General features: G+C 35.4%; 1 protein-coding gene across 1 annotated transcript in view; it reads left to right on the top strand.

Moving 5' to 3' along the window:
* The first annotated feature begins 382 nt into the window (after nucleotides 1-382).
* MRAP2 (melanocortin 2 receptor accessory protein 2) overlaps nucleotides 383-12,898 on the top strand; it is a 48,898-nt gene continuing 36,382 nt past the window's right edge. The window contains exon 1 of the mRNA XM_074310386.1: nucleotides 383-492. The gene's annotated coding sequence lies outside the window, so the exon portion shown is untranslated. The remainder of the gene's footprint in view (nucleotides 493-12,898) is intronic.

Below are 12,898 nucleotides of genomic sequence, written 5' to 3'. Positions count from 1 at the left end.
TTTTTTTTTTTTTTTTTTTTCTTTTCTTCTTCCCTCCTTCTGCTCCTATCTTTGACCAAAGAGGAGGTATCTCTGCAAAAGAGGTGAGTGAACAAGCTTTGGGCTACATTTTCTTCTACTGCCTTTCCTACCCCCCGGGAATCCGAGGGGTTCTCAAGGCTCAGCAGCTTGGGATAATAGTCCCCTCAGCTGGAAGATCTCCCCTTTCATCCTTATCTCCTACTTCACAGCAGGCGGCTCCCTGACTCTCTGGAGGTTAGAGGTGCCTACTGACCTCCCAATTCGCGCTTCTTTCTTGTCTTGCTCCATCTCTCCATCTCTCCAACCCCCAGCCATCCCCCGCCCTCCGCCCTCCATCCTCCCCTCCCTCCACTGCGGCTCGGAAGCGCGCACCTCCCCTGGCCGGGAACAACTTGCTCAAGGCAGCCCGCTAGAGCAGCGGAGGCAGCAGCAGCAGGCGATCACATCTGGAGAAAGCCAGCAGACTAGCAGGTAGGTCCGGCAGCCCAGCTCTGACAGCTCTTACTGTTGCAGACAGCAGTGCGAGGGACCTGCCGCCTAGGGATGGGGGCACAAGTGCCGGGGTACTGGGAGCTAGTGCAGGCGTTTCCGGATTTAGGGGCAGTAGGTTGGCTTTTGTAACATTAAGGATGTGTTTTTTTTTTTTGTTTGTTTTTTTTTTTGGAAAGCAGGTTGTCTCCTTTTTTGATGGGAGCAGAATGGGCTAGAGTGGAAGGGGAACCAAGTTGACATTCATCCCTTTCAGCCCGAGATTTGCATTTATACACTTCAGGCCTTCGGGGAAATAGGCTGGAGAAGGAACCCTAGGGCTCTAAGTCCAGGGCTTCGGGTGTCCGTGGTCCCCCCACACACGGAAAGAACTTTTCCTGCCTTTCCGGCCTTCGCTTTTAAGGGACATGGCTTAGCGGTTCCAGAGGACCCCTTGTGTGGCTACCTCGGCCCTCAGAAAGTGAAATGACCCAAGGTGGAAAGGCGGGCGTGGGTCACTCGCCCTCTGCGGCGGTCCTGGCCAGTGGCCTCCAGGCTATCGACTGCAACTCTTTCGGGACGCCTGCTCCGTGGGTGATTAAACTTTGGAACTCCCTGAGATTTCCCTGACTTGACCGTGCACATTTGTTTATTTCTTTTGGGAAGCCTTTGGGAGGGGGCGGTGCTGAAGTCTGCTAGTCATTCTTAATGATCTTTTAAAAACAGATTGTGGGCTTCATCTAATTTTTTATGGAGGGAAGTAAGGAGAGCAGTCTCCGAAGGCTCAATTAAGAAGAAATCGTAGAATTTGAATCTGGAAGGGAATTTAGTATTCAATCATCCGAGTCCAAACCCTGATTTATTTTATTTTATGTATTTTTATATTTATTTATTTATTTTTACGGATATAAGCTTCATCCCGAAGAGTAAAGGGACTAATACAAGCTGATAGAATATGAGCAGCAGCACGGCTGGATTCGAAATCCAGGACTCTTTCCACTCTCCTGCAGACAGGCAATGTGATTGCTTTCTGGAATAAGCTACTGATCTGGAGGAAATACATTGAATTTATGGTTTTCTCCTTGGAAACAACTTTTCCATTTCTTAGGGTTCAACACTAAGGATGCAATGTAAAAATCAGAACAGAATAAGACAAGTCATACTGTGATACAAATATAAGTTTTTTGAAATTGTAGAGCTTTTTGCTTTTCTAAATTTATGATGGCAGCTAAGCAATAGACATATATTAAGCATCTACTGAATGCCAGGCATTGTGCTAAGTACTTTAAATTTAAACTATTTAAAAATATCTCATTTTATTCTCACAACAACTCTAAGAAGTAGGTCCATTTTACAGATGAGGAAACTGAGGCGGATTTGCCTTAAGTTAAGTGACTTGCCACTAATCTGAGGTCACTTTTGTATCATTCTTATCCCAAGTCCTCCAAGGCTCCAGCTATTCGCAGCCATCTACTTCAATCTTAACAAAAAATCTTAGTGGCACCCTCTTGCCAAAGGGGATTGTGGAGAATGAGACAGAATTGAAATGACTCAACAACAAAAACATATTACCTTGAATATAAAATATAAATATGGTATTTAATGACCACCGGAAGGGAGCAAATTATCTAGTTTCAAATATTGGTTCCTTCTTTTATTCCTTTTATGACTTTGTGCAAACCACTTCACTTCTCTGACTTTTACTTTTCTTATCTATAAAATGTGGGTGAGGGATTGACTATGATCTCCAAGATCCCTTTCAGCTCTAAGTCCATGATCTTTATTTTGCTTCAAGACACATATTGGCAATGTGACCTTGAACAAGCCTTTTACTCATTTATGTACTAGATCACTCTCTAAGAATATAAATGGCAGAAAAGGTACTGATCTACATTAGTAGTGGAGATTCTTCACCAGGACTTCCACACACAAACAAAATCCAAGTATAAATAAACAAAACAAAACAAAATAACAAGATGAGACTACAAAGTTAAGATTTTCAGATTTGGAAATAGAACTAAAGACCTCCTGACTAGACAGCCAATACTATCTCTATTAAACCATTCCTTTCAATAAATGATTAATCTTGCATTATTATTATATCTTACATAGTATAATATATATTATGGCATATAATTTATAGTATATTACCATGTAATAGTACTTATTTAATATATAGTATATAATATGCTAATATATAGTATATACTATATTCACATATAATGTAATAATGTTATGCTAATATAATACAGTATGCTAATATTATATTACATATTAGCTTATAAATTAGTATATCCTTTAGCTTAAAATTTAAGGATAGAAAACAAAATTCCATTTCCTCTTCTTTTCAATCACATTTAAAGTGTCACTTTATCTAAAAAATTGAATACCTTTCTAGGTGAGAGATATAGCTAGGTTTTTGGATTAGGCAGTTTATCCAAAATGTTTCTAAAATAATTAGGAAAGAAACATCCCTCAGGTAAAAGAACTAATTCAGTAAGTCTCCCCCAAATCTGAAGAGGCAGAGGGGAATAAAATCAGTGTCAACAGGTTAGAAGAACTTAACACAAAAGGTTATAGATTTAAAGCTGGAAGGAATTTTAGAGATCACCTCTTATATTGTATTTGAGGAATTTGAAGCTCTGAGGAGTGATTTGTAACTTGTCCAATGTCACATAATTGCTATCAGAGTTGGCATTTGAACTGAAATCCTCCATTTTCTTTTCCAACTGTTCATGGTCTTTCCACTTTCCCATTCATGAGAAGAATAAGAAGAAACCCTATCCAGCTAGAACTCTGCAACATATGTGATGGTCTTTCCATATGAACCTTTTGAAGGGAGCAGAGTTCATGAATTCAAATCTCAAGTCTTACTACTTACTAGCTTTATGACTGAAAAAATTACCTAAGTAGTTAAGGCCTCCACTTACTCATCTATAAATGGAAGGGGGTGGACAAGATGAAATCTAAGGAACTTTCCTGGATCCTGCTGTAAGCATCAACTCTGGTTTTAGGGAACAATAATAATTATAATCAACAAACATTTATTTAGCACCTGCTAAATGTCATGCATTGTGCTGGAGATACAAAAAGAGGCAAAAGCAATAAGGATTCACAGATTGGAAGCCTATTTCTGACCACAGACTGGAGGAAAAACCCAATGGTAGTTGATGACTCCTATTCAAATGTATGGAATTGTTTGTATGTAACTTTCTGGGATATGCACTCCACAGGTAAGAAAGATTCATCAAACCCAGTGACTAACAACACTCTTTATTTCTGTTGATTTCCTTGGAAATGAATGACATCAGCAGCAGAAACTTGGGATATATCTTCAATGACTTTGAAGCTCTCGGTGAGAAATTACAGGCTTGGGACACACTAGTAGGTGTTCTTGTTGAAACAAAAGAATTTTGATGGGAAAAGGATAAGAGATATAGATGTCTGACTGTCTAGATTTTATTTTTCTTGACCATGATTTATGATGGGTACCTGGAAAAAAACCCAGAGCACATTATATGACTGGCTGAAAATTTTATTTGGCAGGAGATGCTTAAATTAATTAGGATAGCTAGAAACTGAATTTGAGAGGACCACCAACATTTAACCCTTCCCATATAAACCCAGAATCAGTTATAAAACTATCACAGTACCCTGAAGAACCCTCACCTCTTGATTAGGAATTCCTTCTTTGAAACCAGCATTTTAGGAAGGATTCCCAACATATTTCACCTCACTCATACATTATTTCTCTCCCAGGATTTCTTAATCTTTTCCTTCCTAATTATACTCTATGCCTTCCCTCTTCCAAGTTCCTTTTCATTTATTGTCTTTTTCAGAATGGAAGTTTTTTGAGGGCAGGGACAGACTTACTTATATGCAGATCTCTAGGATTTAGCAAAGTACCTGGCATATAGTAAGTTCTTAATAAGAACTCTATGTATGTATTCACCTTTTCTAGTATCTTCTATCTAACTGTCTATCTATCTATCTGCCTATTTATCTATCGATTATTGGAATATGGCAATAAAAGGGTATAACTTATTTAAAGAAACAAATCCAAAGGGAATGTTGGGAAAGTAGCATTAATATTGAGTGAAATAATTTTTTCTCACTTATTAACAACTAGTTATTAAATTAGGATGAAGTTTTTTCCCCTTTTTGCTTTCTTATTCAAAAATCAGTCCTTGTAGGTTGTACTGGCAACCTTGTAAGTGCAGGGCTGATACTGAAAGGAAGAACTGAGATCTGTTTAAAAGGTAAAGACAGGTGAATTGTTGGTTTGTGGCCCATTATGTTTTACTCAGATAGGTGATATGATTATAGATAAGTCCCTTTGACCAAGATTGAATGATCAAAGTCACCTACCTCAGATCCACCTTAGAATAGGTCTACCTCTCCTCATAATATTTATTCTTTCATTAATTGTCAACCAATCAGAGTTGATTTCTACCCTCTGGAACAACCACTCTTCAAAAGGACTATAAGCATTGAGTGAATTCCATGAGGAGGTCTCATTTGAGAATGACCTTCTTTTATTAATTATATACTAGCATCATTAATAAAGTGATCAATTACACAGAAAATATGTCTCTTAAACTTTTTATTATATTACGATATTAGGAAAATTATAATTGTGTAGAAATCCCTGAGTTTGAGGATGAACATTTTAGAAAGAATTTGGATAAAGATAAATGAAGTGACAGAAATGATATTGTTACACAGAAATAGAAGTGTATTGTAGATTATTCAGTTATATGGAGAATGTGGATCATGCTTCCTAATTACAGATTATTATAATAGCATAGTGGCAGGATAATTATCAAAACAGAGGGCTTCAACTAGAACATCTGATTCTTTTACTTGACATATTTCATCTTTCAAAACACACCAGAAGCAACCAGGGAAACTGTTACTCTGTACTTAATCTTTACCAATAAGAAAGATTTTGGTGACATATATAGCACTTTTCAATTTATTCATTCACTGAGAATTATTAAATGTCTGTTCTACATGAGAGGTAGCTAGGTGACATAGTTGCTAGAGTGCTGGGTTCGAAAGTCAGGAAGACTCACCTTTCTGAGTTCAAATCTGGCCTCAACCACGTAAGTTTGATTCTGAGCAAGTCACTTAATCCTTTTTACCTCAGTTTCTTCATCTGTAAAGTGAGCTGAAGAAGGAAATGGCCAATCACTCTAGTACTTTTACTAAGAAAACCCCAAATGGGGGTCATAAGGAATAATAAATGACTAAAAGGACAACCATAATTAATCTATATTTGAGACATATAATAGGCATTTCATTAAGTGCCTGCTGATCACTGCCTATTGGTTTATTGACTAATTGATTCACATTCTATTTGTAATCATGAATAACTTTTAAAAATAGGATTACCATATTTAACAATTAATCATATATAATATCATTTTTGTTTTTATTTTATTTTAGACTTGTACTAATTTTGACCATGGTCTAATTGACTGCTGCATTAGGAATAAATTAACTCCTGTCTTTTCAAATATAACCAATTTCATTTTCGTGACATTATTCAGTACTTAACACATCCAACATCTACTAGTTTTCTTCTGAAAAGAAAATTGTTCATGATAATAGGCATGAAGCTTGTTTGTAATCTGTCTTTATTTTTTATTTTTCCTTTTTCCTAATCCATATGTGATGAAATTGAGCAGGGATAAATGCTTCACCTAAATAAATTGAATGATGTTTATAAAGAATTGAGGAGACGCAGATTACTAGCCATTCATGGAAAAAAAAGTCTTGGAATCTTTGTATATAAATTCAAAATGAAAAAAAAAGTGTCATAGAACAGCTAAAATGTTACTAAAGTTTTAGGCTGTATTAACAGAAGTAGAGTCTTCAAATTAAAGGACAAAACTGTTTCCCTTTCCCTCTGTGTAGCTAGCATACTACCTGCAGAATTTAATAGTTTTTGAGCACAGCCCTTGAGAAGGAATGTTGGCAAACAAGAGAAGTTAGCCAAATGCAAACAAGATAGAGGAAAATTTGGAAACTCTGATATATAAGTTTAGTCTGAGAAAGAAAAAATGGAATAGGGTATCTCACATTCATCTAACACTTTAAAGTTTGCAAATTACTTTTCATGTTTTTTCATATGATACCATGACTATCTTCAAATATTTGAAGGAATGTCATAAAAAGATGAAAATGTGGTCTTTGTTGCTTTCGTGGGCAAAATTAGGGTAAATGACTAAAAATTATAGACTGGAAAGAAGTTTTATCTCTCCATATGGAAGAACTTTGTAACTTTTAGATCTGTCTAAACTAGAGTATATGTTTTCAAAAAGAATAAATATTATCTCTCTGGAAATTCACAGTTGCCTAGCAGATTGATGACAACTAAGCAACCCCTAAAGTTTCTTCCAATTCTGACCTCTTATTTTATGGTTCTTAATGAAAAATATGAAAAAAAATTGGGTAGGTGTCTTGATAGTTTTCTCCAAATATAGGAAGTTTTAGAATCTTGGATTTTAATGTCAGAATACACTAATACTCTCAAATGATATAACACTTACCCCATTGTACACAGAAGAAAATTTTGTGCATCTTAGTATAGCTGGGAAGTATGTGAAGGAGCTTAATCTCTCTGGAACAAAAATTATTTGATGGTTTGAATTAGGTAATTCTTAGACACATTTTATAATTTAATTTTATCATATTTAATTTAGTTATCTAGATTTATGTCGTCACAATCCATACAACTTTGCTTCTCTAAATATTTGTTAATACAAAAAGAAACCACCATGTTCAAAAAATTTTTCAGCTTCATATTTTATTTCTTTCTTAAGAGAGATAATATGCTGTAGTAGTCTCGGAATCAGGAAGTTATGAATTCAAATCCTGCGTCTGATACATACTGACTGTGACCTTGTGTAAGTTACTTAACATCTTAACATCCTGGGCATATTTCTGTAAATTACAGAGAAGATGCTGACTTGCATTGACATGGGGAGTTTTCTTATCTGAAAGTTCCTTATATCAATAAAATGACAGTTCAAGTCTTCATACTTGAACAGTAAAATTTGCTTTCTTTTAACATTGCCTGGGCAACAGCTAGCCACCTCAAGCCAAAACAAAAGAACAAACAAAAAATAGCTGGAAAAGCATATAAAAGGACAGTGATTCTTTTAATTAGTTTATTGGCCTGCAGTGTTTTCTGGTGCAAAGAGACAGAGCAGGAATTGAGAAAGAGGACACATGTAGACAGCTGTAAGGTTAATGGTAATTATACTACGAGGTTGGCATTTGCTTGCAAATATTGTGCCAGGAAATAGTTTTCTCTTCTATGAAATACTGAAAGGAGGATATGGAGAGAGAATCAGTTTATGGTGTAAAGTAATAGAAATTATACAGTGTGAGTAACTAAGAGAATAGAATGATAATATAGGTACTTGGTTTTTATATTTAAGGTTTTTTAAAAAATCTGTTTTAAGAGACCTGAGAAATATGTCCTTTCTATCCATTTTTCTTGTCTGTTATGAAAATGACAGCTCACAATTGTAAGGCAACTGAAATATAAATCTATTTTTAAGTTTAAAATCAAGGCTAGACCACGTCAGTATTGAAGACATAATTTGCCCGTGTACATGTCTTGTTTTACGCAGCCATGTACTTATTATGTTCACATTCAGTCAACAAGCATTTATTAAACATTTACCATGTTCCAGGTACTATGGTAAATGATGGGGATGCAAAAAAAAGACAAAAGTGGTTCCTGTTCTGAAAGAGCTTGCATTCTAGTGGGGGCAATCCACAAATAACTGTTTACAAAGAAGATAAATGGAGAATATACTGGAGACAATCTCTGGGGGAAGATTAAGATTCAGATTCAGACTAAAACTAAGGAAGATTGGAAAAGGTTTCTTGCAATAGGTGAAACTTTATTTACTTTTAGAATAATGCAGAACACATTTCTGCATTAAATATACTTCCCCCCCCTTCCCAAAGGAAAACAAAACAAAACAAAACAAAACATGCTTCAATCTACATTCTGAGTCTATCAGTTCTGTTTCTGGAAGTATATAGCATTTTATATTGTGAGTTCTTTGGAATTGTGGTGGTTCATTGTAAAGATTAGTTAGTAAATCTTTCAAAGTTGATTATCCTCTCAATATTGCTGTTACTGTGTAGATTGTTCTCCTGGTTCTGCTTGCTTCACTTTTGTATCATTTCATAAATGTCTTCCACTCTCTTTAGCTGGGACTTGAAGGAATCCAGGGAATCAGTGAATCAGAGAATAGGCTAGCCAGTAAAAATGCCTAGAGGCAAGGGATAGAGTGTCTTTTGCAAAGAACAAGGATGTCACTAGATTTCAAAATACATGGAGGGATGTAAGGGATTAAAACTAGTTCTGGTCCTGGAGTCAAGAGGATTTGAATTCAAATTTAAGTCGTTTAATCTTGATTGCTTCAAAAAAGAATAATATTGGCAGTATAGGAAGTACCAGATTATGAAGTATTTTAGAAAGAAAATAGCAGGTAAAGATAATGAGGACCTACTGGTGTTTATTGAATAGAGTGTGACATGATCAGATCTGTGCTGTAAGAAAATCCTTTTGATAGCTGAGTAGGTGATGGAGAAACTTTGGGAGAAACTTGAAGAAGGTTCAACAATCTGAAGTCTATTGCAGTAGTCCAAGCATGAAATTTTAAGGGTCAATACAAAGACAGTAGCAGTGTCAGAGGAGAGAAAAGACGGTACATGAGAGATGTTATAAAGGTAGAATCCACAAGATTTGACAACAGATTGCATATGAGGATGAAAGAGAGTGAGGCACTGAAGACAACACCTAGTTTTTGAGCCTGGGTGACTGGGATAATGGCGGTGCCTTCAAAGGTAATATAGAATTAGGGGAAAATTAATGAGTTCAGTTTTGAAATAAGTTGAGTTTGAGATATATATATATATATATATATGTAACAACCAGTTCTCCTGATGTCCAATAGGTAGTAGTAGATAAAAGATCTGAGGTTAGTAGAAAGGCTAGGAATAAATAGACCAGAGGATTATTAGAATAGAGATTATAATGGATTCCATGGGATGTTATGTAATTACCAAGTAAAAAAAGAACACTAAGAGAGGAAAAAAGGCCTAGGGCAGAGCCTTAGGGGACAACTATGGTTAGTGAGCTTTCCTTAAAAGGCAAGAAGTGAGAGGAATCAACCAATCAAAAGAAGGGGCTCCAAAGGTTAAAGGATACTTCCAGTATGAAAAATCTATGGAAGAAATGAGCATCCAGGGAAGAGATGCAGAGAATTGGTAGTAGAACCTTCAGGAGAATGAAGATATAACTTGGTCAGGTTAGGAAGGAACAGGACTGAGAAAAAGCCAATTAGATTTGACAATTAGGAGATAATTGTTATTGTTGGAAAGAGCATTTTCAGGGATGAGATAGGAAAATAAATGAATCCAAGACCCTGTATTTTAAAGAACAAATAGGAAATAAAAATAAAGAAGAAAATCCTGACAACTGGAACTGACCCTCTCTGGAATGAGGTGCTTCAGGGAAGTTTCTTTTCTCCAGAAATCTTCAGGCGGAGATTGGATGACCACTTGTCAGTGAAGATGAGTCTTGTTACATGTGGGTTGTAGTGGCTGATATATCTAAGGCTCCTCACTCTGAGATTTTATAAGACTCTAGAGTATTTTGAAAAACATCCTGAAGATAATTTGTTTTTATACCTGCATTTTCCTTGATTTCATTGCAACGTTATACACTCTGTAGTTTTCTGTGGTTATACATGAATGCAAACAATAAAATTATGGAATTCTAAGGTATTTCATTGCTTTATTATTTTTACAATAGCAAATACATAGGAAGACTATATTCATGCAATAACAAAGATTGGGATTTGGGTCTCATTACTTTGGCTAGACATTTCATTTTCTGATACATTTATTTACTCATTCAACAAAAATTTAATATAGAACTTTTACAAGGTATCCTACTAGTCATTGTGTCTGACAGACAAAGATGAGTAAGATATAGTTCTTCAGATTCAATTACTTTACAATTTCTGTAGTGGAAAAAAATACACCACAATGGCAGAGAAGTTCCATACAAATCTTTTTATAAGTCTGCAGTCAAAAAGGCACAAAGAATTATGGGAGCTCAGGGGAGGCAAAAATAACCTCTGGTTGAGGATTCAGAGAAAACTCCATGGAGTAGACATCATTTGAACTAATTATACTTAAATAATTTAGGAAGAGATAGTATGAGAGAGACCATTCCAGATGCGATGCACAGTGTGAGGAAAGGTATTGAACCATTTATTTGTGGGCAGGCAAACAGGGAATCAAAGGACAATAAATAGTTCATTTTCCACTTTCCTGTATTACAAGGTAAATGAAAAGGAGGATTGTAGATTTAAAGTTATGAGGAATCCCAGAGGTCATCTAGTTCAGCTCTTCTATTTTACAGATGAAGAAACTGAGACTCAAAGATATTAAGTAATTTGTTCAGAGAATGATAGAACCTGGATTATAATCCAAGTCTGCAACAACAACAACAACAGTCCGCCCTCAGAGCCTCTGGTCTTTTTACGGAAAAAGTAGGAGCTAACACCATAGCGTTTGGCAGTGATCTGAAGGCAATTCTAGAGAAATTTTCTATTTGTTCAACATCACACAGCTTTAATGAAGGATGCTGTCTCTCTCTCCTAAAAGCCCAATTCTACTGATAATGAGTGGCATAACTAGTGGTGTGCCTGTGCAAGGAAGTTGCCATCTTTGGCACCCGGTACAACTTGAGAAGGGCCTAAAGATAATATCATACTGAATGTGAAAACTCCACTTCGTCCTATTTGTGTGATAGGATAATTATTCATCAGGGTGACTTGTTAACTTTTCTGGACCTCAGTTATTTCATTTGTAAAACGAGGGAGTTGGCTTTAGATGAACCTCTGGCATCTCTTTCATCTTGGGAATTTGAATTTTTTAAGGTAGTTCTAAAGGAACTGTTGAATATATTGGAGCAGGTTAGCAACATGATTAGAACCAAATACATCATTTATCTTGTCTCATCTTGGTTCATTTCCCTACTTTTTTTTTCTTTTCCAAATACTACTCATTCTTGAGAGACTAGACAAAAAAAAATTCCTCCATGAAGTTTCTCCATAGTATTCTAGTCTACACTGATCTCTTCCTTATGCATCGTATAAAACTGGGTATGGGTATCTTTTTTGAGGGACTATTTAAGCATAACTGACTTTGTTGCTAAGTGCTTCTTGTGTACATTGATTGACTTTCAATAAAGCAATAAACTCTGAAGTTGGGAATGCTAACTCTGTTATCTTCCCTACTAAACCTAGCACAGAATCAGCTCATGGTAAATTGAGGGAATTGTGCGGATTGAGTGAATCACATTGACTCCATTTTGTGACTTAATTTTAGATCTAGTTCAGTTTTCTTCCTTTTGAATTATAGATGTAATCCAATTTCTGTCTTGTGAGAAAACTTTATTTCATTGTTTGAACCTAGCCTGTGTAGCTGACAAGCTAGATCACCTCTATCTGTTGCTTAGAGACCCTTAACTAAGAACCTATTTTTTCTTCCTGACAAGAAATTTAATGAGATCTGAAGATTTAGCAAAGAGTATATTCAAAATTATACATCGCAAGCAACTCACATCTTATCTGAAAACTGGTTAACTCTTAGTGGGTCAATAAGTCACTGTTTCCATGTTCCTTTTATTGAATATGTATACTTGGAGGGAATGGAACACCTCTTTTTTTTGGTGTCAGGGAATTGTACCAGTTAGCTCATCTCCTTCCCAAATCAGAAATCCCCAAATCTTCCCTCAAATTAGAAATCAGATTACCTAATTTTGTATACTGGCTAATTGTTTACTTTAATTAATTGGCCTTCTTTGATTAATTATTTTTAATGAATAAATTTGTATTCAAGCTCCAGTGCCAAACTTGAGGAGGTCCAATTTGTATGCCATTGGCATGCATTATTTAATAAATGATTGAAGAAACAAAAGTTCAAGCTTCCAAGCATATCTGTTTATTAAATAATGCAGTTTCCTCATCTTTAAAATATCTCTCAGGATTGGCACGAGGATCAATTGAGTAGATTATTTGTAAATATAATCTTAGTATAGTGCCTGGCATTCAGTAGCTACTATAAAAATGATACTTATCATCATCATTATTATTTTAATTATAAGAATTAATTATTATGCAACATTATTATGTTATATATTATATATCATATTATATCATTATATAATATAATACATTATAACAATAATTATTATTAATTACTATTATTACTTACCCTAAAGCTAAACTCTCCTACATGTTTTGCCTTTGTCTATTAGAATATGATTGAGCTCCTTGAAGACTCTCTAACTTTTCTATTTGTACTC

The sequence above is a fragment of the Sminthopsis crassicaudata genome, chromosome 4 (assembly GCF_048593235.1).
Source record: "Sminthopsis crassicaudata isolate SCR6 chromosome 4, ASM4859323v1, whole genome shotgun sequence".
Classification (NCBI taxonomy): domain Eukaryota; kingdom Metazoa; phylum Chordata; class Mammalia; order Dasyuromorphia; family Dasyuridae; genus Sminthopsis; species Sminthopsis crassicaudata.
The sequence above is the reverse complement of the archived record's forward strand: the minus strand, read 5'-3'. Positions and strand labels throughout refer to the sequence as shown.